This window comes from Protopterus annectens, chromosome 5.part0, assembly GCF_019279795.1.
Source record: "Protopterus annectens isolate FY-2018-M chromosome 5.part0, PAN1.0, whole genome shotgun sequence".
Lineage (NCBI taxonomy): Eukaryota > Metazoa > Chordata > Ceratodontiformes > Protopteridae > Protopterus > Protopterus annectens.
In genome coordinates, this window is record NC_056735.1 from 454,471,031 (window position 1) to 454,487,893 (window position 16,863).

The window sequence follows — 16,863 nt, forward strand, 5'->3', positions numbered from 1 at the left end:
AACACCACTGCAGCCAGAACGATGTAAAAGAAACGCAATTTATTTAAAGACCAAAACAGCGTTTTCGCTTCCAGAAACCCAGAAGCTTCATCAGCAGTTAAAAGGATTAAACCTGATACATTTAAATCAAAGTAACTGGCGCTTGTTGACGACATCACCACAAGCGCCACAACGTTGCTTAAAGGGGCAATGATGAAACTTAAAAGGGCAACAATAAAAAGGAGAGCGAGTAAGTACAAATACATAGTAAGCCCTATAAAACTTATATAAAAGTAATAAAACATTCTACAGTGAAGTGTGAAGCTAATAAACTGTATATGGTGAATATCAGTAGGAGAGCAAGAATATGTACTACTGAATCGGGTCACTAAACAGGAGCAAGCAATATAAACAACAGCTGCATATCAAGGGAAGGACGCTATGTTAAAGTTTGTTGGTAACTTTAAACCATAGATGGAATAGAAGACTAAATGGGCTAAACCCTAGCAAAGCAATATATACAAAACTATTCACTGTCCTAGGAATTGACCAATGGGATAGGTTGACATTGATACTTATAACTTTGTTGACATCACTATGCCTAAAGTACCAGTCATGTTTGGGATCCCCAAAATTCACAAGAGTCTTTCAGATCCACCTATGCGGGCACTAGTTGACGGAAGAAGTTCTATCACGCATCCCTGTGCCCGTATTGTTGATAACATCATTGGTAGATACTTGAAATCCATTCCGCAGATTTGTAAAGACTCTTGGGCATTCCTAAACTTGATTAGTGATGTTCAATTCAACGCTGATCTTAACTTCCTGACCATTGATGTGGTGGATTTGTACACCTCCATCCCTCACGTTGAAGCGATTGAATGGATTGAACTCATGCTTCGTGAGCTTGGTGCTCCCAGTAATGACATTCACATTGTCACTGTCCTGCTTGACATTGTCCTATCCTCTAATTTCTTCATTTTCAACAATCAATACTTCTTGCAAAAGAAAGGAATTGCAATGGGTTCCCCGTGTGGCAGCTGTGTTGCAAACCTATTTGTAGCCTACTGGGAGAAATGTTTCCTATTCAATTCCCCTATTTTTCTTAGTTGTTCAAAAATCTACACACGATTCTTGGACGACATTTTCATTCTTTTTCAAGGAGGTGAAGAGGAAGCTTTGGAACTCATTTCATATATGAATTCCACAACTGAATTTTTGAGATTCACACACCACTTCTCTCCCTCTGTCATCGACTACCTGGATGTACAACTGGTAAAGGACAATCTTAACAACAATTTCTGTTCTTCCATTTTTAGGAAAACCACCTACTGCAATTCCTTCTTGCATTTTTCAAGTTGTCACCCCTGGAAACAGAAGCGGTCGATTTTGAAGGGACAACTAGTGAGGGCAGCCCGTATGTGCAGTACGGATGAAGCCTTCAAAAAAGAATGTGCCTTACTTAAAGACTTCTTCTTAAATAGAGGATACCCGGTAGACTTGGTCATTGATTTGACTGTGGAAGTCTCCTCTAAACGGTTGGAGGGTTTTCTTACACCTCTTCTCCCCCCTAAACTTCCCTCCTCATCAAGTGAAAGACCATTTGACACACTGGATTCATTGGCTTTGGATCCACCGTGTGTGCAGGATCCTATAGTTGTGGATACCAACAAGGACCCTGACTTCACGGCTGGTTTCATTACTGCCTTCAATACAAACTCAAGACAAATCTGTTCCATTATGAGGAAGAACTGGTTTTTCATCATGAATTCGGGTTTACATGATAGGTTAGGTTTCTCTCCTGTCTTTACTTACAGGAGGGGCAATAACCTTAAAGATATTTTACAGAGGAACACGAAATGTGAACACTTGACGAGAACAAAGGGCACAACTACTTGTGGGTGTTGCAAATGGTGCAGACACCTCCGAGTTGGCAATTCTTTCATTATTGGGGAGAGGAAATACTTCATCAATCATAAAATCAATTGCAAAACTAAGGCCATAGTATACGTAGCATTCTGCCAATGCTGCGCAGCTTTTTATGTTGGGAAAATGGATAGACGCTTTTGTGACCGTATATACCAACATATCTACGCTATTAACAATAAGAAAAGCGACAACCCGTTGTCAAAACATATTCTCAACAACAGCGGCCACAGCTTCCTGTTCATGGGCATTGATCACATCAGCATGGACATCAGAGGTGGCCCACAATCTCTCATTGTCGAGACTCGGGAGCTGGAATGGCAACTCCAATTGAACGCCTTTTCATTTCCTGGGCTAAACGAAAACTGCAACATTGCTGCAATTCTTAAATACAAGAGCTACCTTAGATAATAATATTTTTTATGGTTGGTGGTGTACCAACCTATCCCATTGGTCAATTCCTAGGACAGTGAATAGTTTTGTATACATTGCTTTGCTAGGGTTTAGCCCATTTAGTCTTCTATTCCATCTATGGTTTAAAGTTACCAACAAACTTTAACATAGCGTCCTTCCCTTGATATGCAGCTGTTGTTTATATTGCTTGCTCCTGTTTAGTGACCCGATTCAGTAGTACATATTCTTGCTCTCCTACTGATATTCACCATATACAGTTTATTAGCTTCACACTTCACTGTAGAATGTTTTATTACTTTTATATAAGTTTTATAGGGCTTACTATGTATTTGTACTTACTCGCTCTCCTTTTTATTGTTGCCCTTTTAAGTTTCATCATTGCCCCTTTAAGCAACGTTGTGGCACTTGTGGTGATGTCATCAACAAGTGCCAGTTACTTTGATTTAAATGTATCAGGTTTAATCCTTTTAACTGCTGATGAAGCTTCTGGGTTTCTGGAAGCGAAAATGCTGTTTTGGTCTTTAAATAAATTGCATTTCTTTTACATCGTTCTGGCTGCAGTGGTGTTCCGTTTGTGTTTTCAGTAAGTCTACTTGGTTTTTCATTCAACTCGTTTATATATATATATATATATATATATATATATATATATGATATATATATATATATATATATGTATATATATATATATATATATATATATATATATATATATATATATATATATATATATATATATATATATATATACACATATATGATACATATGTATGTATATATATATATATATATATATATATATATATATATATATATATATATATATATATATATATATATATATATATATATATATATATATATATATATATATATATATATATATATATATATATATATATATATATATATATATATATATATATATATATATATATATACATATGATACATATGCATATATATATATATATATATATATATATATATATATGTATGTATATATATATATATATATATATATATATATATATATATATACATATCACACACACATATATATGTACACATATGCATACCTATATGTGGGGTACATTCAAACATCAGGTCCACAATCTCACAGCACCTTCCTGCACAGCTGCATTGTTCTGCCTTGCTACATCACAGACAGGTGCCACATATGGACACAGCCTGATATTAGGGTGGTATATGTAGGGCCAGATTGCAGGTAACCCTATTACACACCTATGGCATTCCTGCATGCTACAATACAGGTTAATCTGAGTATCCTGCAAGAGGTGGGCTGTGGAACCCATGTATCCATCATTATGGCATTACTTCTATGACCAGCTATTGGCCACAGTAGTATACATACTTCCCATTACACAACACACACTATGATAGCTTACATCTTATCAGTCAGTGCTGCTCTGCACAGTTGACCGGTATGGGCCACTACCCTCATGGATGGACTATATTGCCCTTAGCAGTTGTTCAGCTGAACATCATTACAACAAAAACACCTGAAAGCACATATACATCATTCCACATCATCTATCCCATTATTATGGAGCAAGTACTATGGTCCATTATATGCATATATATGTCACATACCTGTTCTGGTATGGGAATGCAGTCTCTTCTGGATGGTTTGCTTGTTGTTGTTATTTCTCTCTCTCTTTCTCTCTGTCTCTGTTTTTGTTTGGATTTTGTAGGTGATGCACATGATCAGGTGATGGCCAGTGCACCAATCAGTGTCCTACACTTGCTACCTGTATGCAACATGCTGTGTAGTGCTTCCAATTACCACTGTCATGGCAACCAATTACTATAAATCCCTATATCATGTAGGTGGGGTCCCTTTACCTTTTCTGATTGATGAACATCCTTCCTGTGTGTGTGGGCAGCAGTGTTACAGACAGCAGGTAGCAATACCTCTTAAATGAGAACCTGCACACTCAGGCCAGCTACATATTTGTAGGAGGTTCCAGAACTACAGAGTGTGAGTAGTGTTGTTGTATGCATTGTATAGCACCGGTGTTAGAGGGTTTGTGTGTACATACTAGTTTAACTTGGAATGCAGTCTGTCTGCATAGCTCTCAACAGTGGGCCTATCCACTTGATGACCAGAGGTGTGCCTATTATGTTTTATCTGTCCGCCACACAGGTCTTGTGTCAGATATATCACTGTGTGTGTGTGTGTTGAGTGCTATGAGTACATGGCTACATCCATTTCTGTTTCTAACTAAATATTCTTGACTAAGGGTTTGTTGCAGACTATCCTGTAGCACCAGCAACTTGCTTAGTGTATGACAACAGTTTTACACATATGGGCCCGTGTTCCAGCCTCTGTCCTCCACCTACATACCAGGCTTTGTACATATGTCATGCTGTCAGGGGTTGTTATGTAGTGGTCTATGAGTATGTCATGCTGCCATTCCTGCCATCCATTCACTGCTGTTGTGTCCTCCACACATATCGTGGGGTTGGGTCCATATAGGTTCATAGGTTCATACTAGGCCATCTGCCCTAGGGCATTTATAAGCCTAGCCAGAGTGTGTGTGGCTTTCACCACCCCTTAGGATGAGAATACTATACCCATTAGTTTGCTATGCCTCTGTCCAGCAGTGATACAGAGATGATTCCCGGGGTAAACCTATGATCTCCCATCCACTCGTCAAGATTTCTCTTGAACAGAGTCAGTGAGGGGCTCTGCCTCACACGGACTGGGATTCTGTTCCATAGTGTAGGTAGTCTCTGGGTGATGAATCTGTCCCTCCAGCACGTCCTATTTATATCCGTGTTGAGGTTTAAGTCTCTTGCTCGTGGCTCTGGTGGATTTGGATTTTTGAGGTGGAGCATGTCCATTAATTCCAGGTTGGACATGGCCTTGTATGTCAGGCACAGATCACCTCTGAGCAGACGGTATGCGACTGAATAGAGCTGGAGTTTCTTCAGTCGGGCATCGTATGACATATGTTTGAGCCCCTTTATCCTTTTGGTGAGGAACTTTTGGGGTCTTTCCAACTGCTGCAGGTGTCGGGTAAGGTACATTCGAATGGGCGTTGTACTCAATCATTGGTCTGATAAGTGAAGAGTACAGGGTACAGTGACCTCTCCTGATCTGGATGTGAATCCCTTCATGATCAGGTGGGCAATGTAGAAGGTCTTCCTAACCACTTTGGCAATGTGAGTGTCAAAAGAGAGGTTACTGTGAACTTGGGTCCCCAGGTCCCTGATAACTTCTTCCGTGTTTAATGGATTACCACCTATGTGGTAATTAGGGGTTACCTTGTTTTTCCCAAAGGGTATGACTATACATTTTTTGGCATTTAGCTTAAGACCATGGCTCTGGCACCAGTTATCCATTTCTATGAGACCTTTCTGGAGGATGTCTGTGTCTGATGGAGTGTCAATTATGATGCCCAGTTTGCAGTCATCTGCAAATTTTGTCAGCCACAATCCCCCTATGTTTGCCTGCACTACAGAAAAATAAATGCTGAACAAGAGGGGGCCCAGGACTGAGCCCTGTGGGACACCGCTCGTGACCGGCTTAGAGTCTGACATGGCACCAGCAACTCTAACCCTGTGTGTTCTGTCCTTGAGCCAGTTTGCAACCCATCTTGTGACATATGGGTTTACATCTAAGCTGGTGAGCTTTTCTATGATGCCCGAGTGGGGTATTGTGTCGAATGCTTTTGCTAGGTCAAGGTAGGCTGTGTGAACTGCCTTACCTCATCAATGGCCTTAGTGACTGTTTAAAAGTCGACCAAGTTCAAGAGGCAGGATCTGCCCTTGACAAAGCCAAATTGGGTAGGATCCAGTGTCTGTAGGTCCCCAATGTCTTTATTTATGAGTTCCATTATGATCCTCTCCATAGCTTTGCAGACAAGGCTCGTCAAGCTTATGGGGCGGTAATTTCCAGGGTCCGTAGAAGCACCGCCTTTGTGGAGTGGGACCACAGTTGCGACGCCATTCTTTGCAGTATCCTGTAGTAAGGCTAAGATTAAACAGCAGCCTTATGTGTGGGTTTAGTTCCTCATTGAGTTCGTGTAGCACACAGCCGGGGACACCGTCCGGTCCCATTGATGCTGTGTTTTTTGCTTTAGTGAGAGCAGCTCTCACCTGGGCATCTGAGATGTTTGGGAGGCTAGACTCTGCTGGGATAAATATTTCTCCTTTTGGGGGGGGAGGGAGGGGAGAAATTTGCACTGAACCTGTCTGCCAGTATGTTGGCAATGTCTGTGGGTTCAGTGATTTTTTTATCATTTTGGACTAATTCTGAGCATATCTGCGAGTTTCCACCCAGGTTTCTAACATAGCTAAAGAACGCTTTATGATTGTCTTTTGTGTCATTAGCGATTTTTCTCTCAAAGTTGGCCTTGGATGATTTTATGAGTGATCATAGTTTTTTGCTAGTATTGATCAGAGATGCCTTCCCATTTAGGGATTTTGCTCTGTCATGTAGTAGCTTTCTCCTCTTGTTGTAGAGTTTGTTTACGGCTGGAGTCCACCAGACCGGGCGCCTGCCTTTGGTGGAAAAGGTCTTGATTTTATTAGGGCTTCACCTACACAATACATGTGTGCCCTTATGCACTCCAGAGGCCAGTGCATATAACAGTGGTATATGGCCCTGTATTATTGAGTCTGGGGGAATGCACCATAACTAACCTAGGCTGTTACAACATGGGGGGTATCAGGGGTAAGCTGCTTTAAGGTATCTGGATATACATTACCATACAGTTCACCTTGGGTAAATGCAGGCCTACTGCTTCCTGCCATGCAGACTGTTCTGTTTGTCAGTGTGATCGTGATGGTGTCAGTTATGCCTTGTTATGTAACAGTTACATCCCATTATGTCAACTGAGGTCTTTACCCCCTAGGGAGTGTGTACAGAGTGTAGATAGTGGCTGCTGGACTATACATCTGCATTACTCACTGTTGATTGATTGGTATCCTGTGGCCCAGTCTGTCTTTACTATTGTACTACTTGAAGGCCTCGGCCCAGACAGCAACATATGTAAACCTTTCCATACTACTGTATTAATATAAATGTTATACAGTTGCATTACTCTGTTTACATGCATGTCAGTGCCTAAACAGCTATATGACATGGCATATACAACTGTAATAGTACACAAATAAAGCTTTCCCATGTATGCAAACCTGAGTGTGGTGTTATATCCTTTGACCTCTCTGTGGGTATAAGTTGCAGGCAACAATCGTCATTTGTATGGTGGCTTTACAGTGTCCAGTTGGTAAGGTGGCAAATGTAGGCATAGTGGCTGTTCCATATTGCGTGCACCTGCTACATATATATACATATCTCTGTGTGTGTATGTGTAGTTACATATATGTATATATATATATATATATATATATATATATATATATATATATATATGTATATATATATATATATATATAGATGTATCTTCATATATGTGTCTTTGTATATGTATCCTGGGAATGTTGATTGCTTCCACATTGTACATGTCCTATGGTAGTCAGACTGTACTGCATGATATGTTACTGATACCAGTCTGACATCATACAGGTGGGATGAAGTACTGTTCACAACTTGCGCCCATGTTGTGTCAGGTCCTGGTTATGGGATCTGCAACAGTTGATATTGTATTGCAGGACAGACATGTTTGGCTGTGGGGGGTGTATCTATACATACAAGACATATGTTGTTTGGGCCTCCTCAACCCCATTAATGGTGCATGTGGACATATATGTTTTTGTTTTTTGTTATGTTCCCTTTTATATCTATAGATGTATGTCTTTATATACCTATACAGATATATATTTATGCATATATATATATATATATATATATATATATATATACACACACATATAGTTGTAGACATATATATCTATAGATGTATGCATATGTATGTATATATGTTTATATATATATATATATATATATATATATATATATATGTGTGTGTGTGTGTGTGTGTGTGTGTGTCTGTGTGTATCTACATATATAGATATGTTATATCTATTTAGATATTGATATATACACACACATACATCTACATGTTGAAATACATTTCCTGTGCTGTTGAATGACTGCACTGGATGATATGTTTGTGAAAACATCAGGGTTTTGGGTATCTGACATGGCTTAGTGGTAAATCACTTTGGCTATGGTGTGTAGGGTCCTGGGTTCGAGCACTGCAAAGGCTGTTTATTTTATTGCTGGGCAGAACAAGGGCCATTGGATACAGAGTGATTAAGGTACTTTTAAGCAGTTGTAAGCAAGTTTGCGCAGAGGTAAACACTGCTAACTTCTGGTTACAGTTTCTTATACTCAGTTAGCTTCTAAATTGCATAACCCGTGTAGGCATTGCTTACCCCCACACAAACAAGCTTAAACCCACTTACTGCTGCTTAAAAGTGCTTACTCCCACTTACCACCTGCATTCATTTCTTTAAAAGAAAAGAAAAAAGGGTTGATAGGAAAGTAGTGAAAATGGGGCACAAAGAGGGAAAGGCAGTAGGGAAAATAGCTAGGGATGTGCAGGAGGGTGTAGGGAAGGTCCTAGTTGCCCATTTCTTTTACAGCAACAGCTGTGCATATACACTGAATTTGGAGGTAGATTTGGACACTCAAACCCCTGAGAGAGGGGTGAGGACAACAATAATATGTTGTGATGCCAATTGGACAAGATTTCATGTGTCCAGTGGACACGTGTCCGAAATTGACAGCTATGTATGGTGCATTTTTCAGGTGAGAGTGGGATGTTGGGGAGGGATAGTAGGTATATTTGGGGAGGTAGGTTGGGTAGGTTAACAGACAAGACAAACAGGATGCATACAGGGGCGGTATATGACACATGTGGGGGGTAAACACCTTGATGGGGAGGGGTGTTGGGAAATTGGAAGCCCATGAGCCCCTTAGTGGAAACAGTGGGACCCTATCCATGGGCAGTCACCACTGCACCTTCACAATGCCGAAGGTGGCTGTGCTGGGGGCTGAGTTGGAGAGCCAGGCCAACCCTCTAGTCACAACACACGGCCCTCGAGCTGGCATAGAAGATCTCCAAACTGCTGATTGAGCTCTCTACGCACCATGACACAGACCTGGCGACAGGTGACAGCTTCCTGTCCGTGCCCGCTCCCTGGGGGGCGAGCCCCATCCCCTGAGGTGACTCCACCCGAAGGTGGTGCAGGACCAACAGATGAGGAGGTCCCGGGCTGGGCCCCAGATATGCTGGTGCCCAGTGTCATGGCCAGCTGAGGTGGGACCGGTTGGTCTGCTGGGACCCACATTCCCATACGTGCTATTGTGTTTATAGTGTATCAACATATGTGGGCTGATAATAGTCAACACATTCCAGGGTTAGGTATAACAGCATGCATAGATATTCCCATTAACCCAGACACCAGATATGGAACAGTTGTATAGCAAACGGAACACATGCATGTATGGGACCACAGTGGTAATAACAACAGCATGCAGGTACATTGATGGCACCATGGCACCAGTGATGGAGTATTTCAACATAGCACATGCATAGAAAAAGATTTAAATGATTTTCAACCAATAGGACATATGTCCCAACATAACAGTGGAGTCATCTTATACAAGCTGAGGTGGGTAATTAGTGTATTGTTGGAGATATGGTGGGGGGAGAGAAAAATGTCAATTAACAACTAGTATTTTCCTGTAGTTCGCATTACTTTCCTAGTCACTACTGTTATCTGTACATTACAAGTATTACTACACTGCCCTATTGCCTTAGTTTGGACAGTGATATGGCTGTTGACATCTTTATACATGAACTGATTTTACCTGCAGTATACACCTCTTACTTAGTATACCTGTGGAGGAACTGTTTGTTAACACTAACTGTTTCTAGACATATGCCCAGACTGATGTTATGCACATACCTGTCCATCTCTTTTTGCACAGACTCTGGCCATGTCTTGACCACATGCAGGTGAACTGGGACATATGGAGACTATTGCCCTCTTCAACTTTTAGTGACTTACAACACTCTTATGAAGGATTTCCTCCACAGTTATATTACGTAGCACAGTGTGGGTGACAGTGATCAGTGATACCTTATTATTCAGAGCAACTGCAACACTCACAATTCCATACAATGCCAGAGTAAACAGTGCCAGTACAGGGTATCAAGCTTTTATTTCTTGGCACAGTGTTCATATCCGATGTACCTCTTGGAGCAATGTTTGTTAGCACTACCTGAATGTTGCAACACAAAGTACCGGATTTCACATTAGTATTATCCATATACATCTCACTCTGTTACTGTACACACTCTGGTCACAGCTTGACAACATGGGGGTGTAGATAACACATACTTGGCTAATTACTCTCATAACAGTTTGGGGAGTTGCTAGAGTGACAGGTTTGTTCTTATAGATGTGTGACAATCAGTTGTATTTCTTGTTTTCTGCCTATACATCTGGGATCATCCCACTGATTTCCCAGGGGGCAGAGTGACAGGCAGCAGATATGGGCCAATTTACTGGACATTCTTGACATATCTGTACAGTTGTGGGGTATGATTCTGTATGCAGACTACTACCACACCCGGGATTTGAACCATGGCTGTGTGTGCTAAAAATACAACCCTCCACGTCTCAGTTGCATGTGCTATTCAGATTTTGTTGTCTGTCTTTTCACTGTTTTCTGTCTATGTCTCTCTCAGTTGTACTAAATGACCTCTGGGGATTACACCAGTCATATACAGACATTTCTACCCATTCTATTTATGTTGCACAGTGTGGGTAACAGTTCTTAATGCAACAGTACTATTAAGTGATTGCAAATCTACATTACCATATGATACCAGAGTATACACATGCAGTCCAGCAGTTAGACCTTTATTGTCAGGCTATTATGCTTTTATTTACATAAACCTATATGAGAGTCTTCCTGCCATATTCTGCGGTGTATGCAGTACTTGCCTTAAACAATACATGTTTTATACTCGCAATTAACTTACTAATGCTTTTAGATTTATTTCCTATGACAGTACATGCAAGAGTATTAATAACCTGCCTCACATCGCAACCTCTGCAGGCGACATCCATGGGCCTCCTGGTTCATGGCCTTTTCACTTTCCACTGTGAAGGACATAAGAGGAATATTTAGCCATACCTATCCATAATATATATGAGCTGGCTATTATTAAACAGGTAGTGGAGTGATACTTACACACAGCTGGGACAATCTCTGCCGTTCTAGCCTCTTGGATCTACTGATCCACGAGATTCCCCTTATGCCACTTCAGGTCGGCATAGTGATGCCTGACCTCCTGCTCACCCGTTTGAGGTATGCCAGTGGCACTGGTGACATCACAGGTGAGACGGTACCAAGCTTCCACCTTATATTGGGAACCCTGGTACTGGCCCTGCAGCAGTCTCTGCTCATGGTCTTTGACAAGGAGACCTGCCATGACTCTGGACTATTGGATGCCCCAGCATTGTGCCCAAAGCGCAGTCCCTCTCCCCTTTCTCACATGGTGCCTGCAAGGGGAAGCTACAACCAGTTATGAAATGTATTCCCACCTGTTGGGTTTAAGTAGGGCTGAATTCCCACACTTTGCCATGATTGGCCAGTTTTGAAAAGGCTAAGTTATGGGCAAACCTGCTTACCTAAGGTTGGCATTGTTTAAAGGGGTATACCAATGGGCAAATTGAGTTAGCAGACCAACACATTGCTTACACAAACTAAGCTGGCCTGTCCAATGCTTGGCATTGCTTAATATTTACTTTGCATTGTATTTGCTTTTTGGCATTAATTTATTATTCATTACATCTTGTATATATGTCTGGTATCCATGATTTATGTGTACGTACACTGTATGGGGTCCTTGTGTCTAATAGGGGACTTCAGCACTCTATTACAATTACACCTCACATCTGGGCTTACTTCAGTACTCCAGTTCACATATTTATGTTATGTAGTAGGTTATAGAACATATGACTGTATACTGATTCCTTTCACATGTTCAGTTTGATTTTATTGTAGTGAGGATTTGTTTGATTATACCTCATTCTTATGTACTGCTGTGATGACTTGGTGGTTAACTACTGTGACTATAATGTATAGGGTCCTGGGTTCAAGACCTGCAAGGCTGTTTATTTTGTTGCTGGGCAGAACAAGGGCCATTGGCTACAGAGTGATTAAGGCACTTTTAAGTGCTTGTAAGTGGGTTTGCATGAGGGTAAGCACTGTTACCCTCCGGTTAATGATGCTTACAGAGAGTTAGCTTCAATATTGCTTAACCTATGTGCGCATTGCTTACCCCCCTACGAAGAGGCTTAGACCCACTTACTAGTGCTTACATATGCTTACTACTGCTTACTACTGCTTAATAGTGCTTACACTTGCTTACTAGTGCTTACTCCTGCTTACCACTGCACTAATTTAGACAGTAATGTCTAATGGTTCTTGGGAAGGTGGGGGATTTGGAAGCTGTATGGAATTATCCATTACACATTTTACCTTCCATTTGTATCCCTGATTCCTGTGATTATCTGTGGACTTTGCAACATTATGGCACTGACACCGCACATCTGCATTTAATGCAGTACTCCAGTTCACATATATATCTTATTTAGTAGGTTAAGCAACTAAAAATATTGGTCATAACATGATTTGACATGGAAAATGGAATGTGCTACAGTGGGACTTGAACCGGGAATGATTGCTCGTAAATCAGTGCTCTACCCACTACAATATTCCTATGCTGCTTCATTTGTATATATCTTCCTTTTTATCCTCTTCTGCCATTTAAGCTGCATTAACCATAGCTAAGCGATGGGCAAACCCACGTATTTATGGTTAAATTTAATCTGTTTCATAAAATAAAAAAAGGATCTTTATATTGTTTGTGTTTACTATTGCTCTTGCACACGTGGGGGGATGTTGCTGGGGGTATGCAGACACCTGTGCGCGGTCTCGCTCATTCTTTTAGGGCTTTCAGCTGTTCTTCATTGAAGGGGTGTGTATATTCTGAGAGCTCTGCTCTGAGACATCCCCCCTGCACTCTTACACGCTCCATGTAAGATTAGGAGCTCAGGCAGCACGTCTTCATTAATATGCATGGCGCGCTGCCATCCTGGTCCTAAATGGCCACTTCCATGCAGGACTAAGCTAGTCCTGCACAGAAGACTAGTAAATCCGGGGGTCTGTCTTTCATGAGTAGTTCAGCTTGATGAGTCAGTCAAGGTGTATTATTTGCATTTACTGTTTATTTATTTTTTTTTCAAAATACAGGTTTTCCAAAAATAAATATATTTTACAACACTGAAACATATGCATACAATATATACAGGTTCATAGGTTCAGAGGTGTGTACTAGGCTAATGGCCCTAGGGCCTTCACAAGCTTAGCCAAAGGATTACCCTTGCATAGTGCCACCCGACCTTAGTTCCCACTGCCTCTGTCGAGTAGAGCCACTGGAGTTATCCCCCGGGGTGAATTTACTGTTTCCCATCCATTCATCAAGATTTTTTTTTATAGCTGGTCAGCGTGGTGCTCTGCTTGACATGTATGGGAAGTCTGTTCCATAGCATGGGCAGTCTCTGGGTTATGAACCTGTCCCTCCAGCATGTTCTGTTAATTGTGGTAATGAGGTTGAGGTCTCTGGATTATGTGGTGTGGAGGGATAAGGATTTCTTTAGATGTAGCATTTCTAACAGAGCTGGGTCAGACATGACTTCACAAGTCAAGCAGAGATCGCCTCTAAGTAGCCAATATGATATAGAGAATAGTTGGAGTTTTTTGAGTCTGTCCATAGAGGACAAGTGTTTAAGGCCTAGGATCCTCTTTGTGAGGTACTTTTGCAGCATCTCCAGTTGTTGAAGGTGTCTAGTGAGGTACATGCCAAATGGGCCATTGTACTTGATGATTGGCCTAATGAGGGAAGAGTAGAGGGAGACAATGACCTTGTTCTTCCTGGATGCAAAACCCTTAGTAATGAGATGTGCCACATAGAAGTACTTTCTGACCACAGTGGCAATGTGGTGATCAAAAGAGAGGTTGCTGACAACTTGTGTTCCCAGACTATTATAACACCTTCTGTGTTCAGTGGACTACCATCAATGTGGTAATTCATGGGTACCGGGTTTTTCCCAAAGGGGATAATGACACATTTTTTGGCATTGAGCTTAAGGCCATGGTTCTGATACCAGTTGTTGGTCTCAGTGAGGCCATTCTGTAGGATGTCAACATCACTTGGGGAGTTAATAAATGCATTCCATAGCTTTAAATATCAGACTCATCAGGGTAATGAGGCGACAGTTCCCAGGGTTTGTAGTCACTCCTCCTTTGTGGAGAGGGATGACTGTAGTAGTGCACCATTCAGTAGGGACAAAACCTGAGGTGAGGCTGTGACTGAACAGGGCACAGAGGTGAGGTGCCAGTTCACTCTGTAGTTCATGTAGAACACAACTAGGGATATTGTCAGGTTCCATAGAAGCTGTATGCTTGGCCTTGGACAGTGCTGTTTTATCTTGTGCAGCAGTAATACTGGGTGCCTGGCAATCGACTGGTAGTGTGATTGGTCCTCTGGGTGGGAAAGGGGTAAAGTTGGCACTGAATCTGTCAGCCAGTATACTGGCAATAACTGTTGGCTTGGTATAGGAGGTACCATTGTGCAGTAGCTCAGATCAAATCTGGGTATTGCTGTGGAGATTATTTATGTAACTGTGAGCTTTGGCCAGCTAAGACCTGCATGCAATCAACTGAACGCATAAGTGAAGTTAAGTAAATTTTTATCTGCATTTTTTTCAAATAATACACGATTTAAATTAATTTGTTTGTGTTGCATTGAGCAATATCTAGCTGGAAGTTGTGACTCTGTTTTTTCAGTTAAGGCTTGTTAAAAAAGCTGCATAGCCAGTGATAAGTGGGGGTAGTTTACTTCATTGTTATTCAGTTTCTGTCTTATACAAGTGGTACAGTGAATTATTTTCTGATTAAACTGTGAGCTTTGGCCAGCTAAGACCTGCATGCAATCAACTGAATGCATAAGTGAAGTTAAGTAAATTTTTATCTGCACTTTTTTCAAATAATACACGATTTAAATTAATTTGTTTGAGTTGCATTGAGCAATATCTAGCTGGAAGTTGTGACTCTGTTTTTTCAGTAGGTCCCCGCCTACCCTCCCTGTTTTTGTTTTGGTGTTAATCTTGGTGGCATTGAAACTGCCCGCCCCTCTTGTAAATTTGCACTTGGATAGTCCTCCTGGGCCCATCCCATTTGCTCACTCAAAAAAAATATATCTGCTTTTACTGTATTTGTTTCTTCCTACTTTATTTTGCTTTTGCATCATCTTAAAAGTACTCAATTGTATTTGTTACTGCTTGGTGTAACTCATTCTAAGCCTTTTAGTTTAAGCACTTGTGCATCAGACCAGTTGTTTTACATTAAGAAGGTTTGTGGTCTGCACTGTAGTGGCAGAACAGGTAGCTTACATCCTTCTAAGTTGGGAACTGCTGATTGAGGGCTCAGTGTCTGTTATTCTAAAAGTGTATTAATTCTGGTTTAAGCACTTGGGCTTCAGGCCAGTTATTTTACATTAAGAGGGTTTGTGGTCTGCACTCTTGTGGGAGGAGAGGCCGGACTCTGCCCTTCTGAGCTGGGAATTTCTGGTTAAAGGCTTATAGTGCCTGCATATTTGAACTGCTTCTTACTGAAATTGGTATACCTTGTTTGCTGTAGCATATACTAGATCCAGGCCTGCTGAATCTAGCTTTGTTTGTATTACTTGAGCACTAATCCAGGCATTCTTTAAAATATTCAATTATATTTATTACTGCTTGGTAGTAACTTGATTAAAATGTAGCTATCATTCTAAGTCTTTTGGATTAAGCACTTGGGCTTCAGACCAGTTGTTTTACATTAGGAAAGTTTGTGGCCTGCACTGTGGTGGCAGGACAGGTAGCTTACATCTTTCTAAGTTGGGAACTGCTGATTGAGGTCTCAGTGTCTGTTGTTCTAAAAGTGTATTAGTTCTGGTTTAAGCACTTGGGCTTCAGGCCAGTTATTTTACATTAAGAAGGTTCGTGGTCTACACTCTTGTGGGAGGAGAGGCTGGACTCTGTCCTTCTGAGCTGGGAATTTCTGATTAAAGGCTTATAGTGCCTGCATATTTGAACTGCTTCTTACTGAAATTGGTACACCTTGTTTGCTGTAGCATAGACTAGATCCAGGCCTGCTAAATCTAGCTTTGTTTGTATGCTTGTTGTTTGTTTGCTTGTTATTTCCCTGAAACGCTAATTCCACCTAAAACGCGGCTTTTCAGCGCTTCTGTGGATCCCTAGTGATATCTGCATTGCTAACTGTACTTATTTTCTTGTTTCACTTGAAAGAAAGTTACTGTTTGTCATTTTTGCATTTAAGTTACCTGTAACACATTGCATTTAAGTTACCTGGCACTTGCTCACTAAAGCAATTATATAAGTCAGCACTAAAAAATTAAAAGCACTACACCCTCACAAACTCCCTTGAGTACCTTGTTCCCCATTGGCCCTTTTTTCAATTATAAAG

The 16,863-nt window shown here is 41.0% G+C and overlaps 1 protein-coding gene across 1 annotated transcript in view; it reads left to right on the forward strand.

Annotated features, from left to right (window-relative positions):
- The window catches only part of LOC122802675 (cytidine and dCMP deaminase domain-containing protein 1-like), a 1,973,793-nt gene that overhangs the window by 692,498 nt on the left and 1,264,432 nt on the right, over window positions 1–16,863 (forward strand). The gene's annotated exons all lie outside the window — the stretch shown is intronic.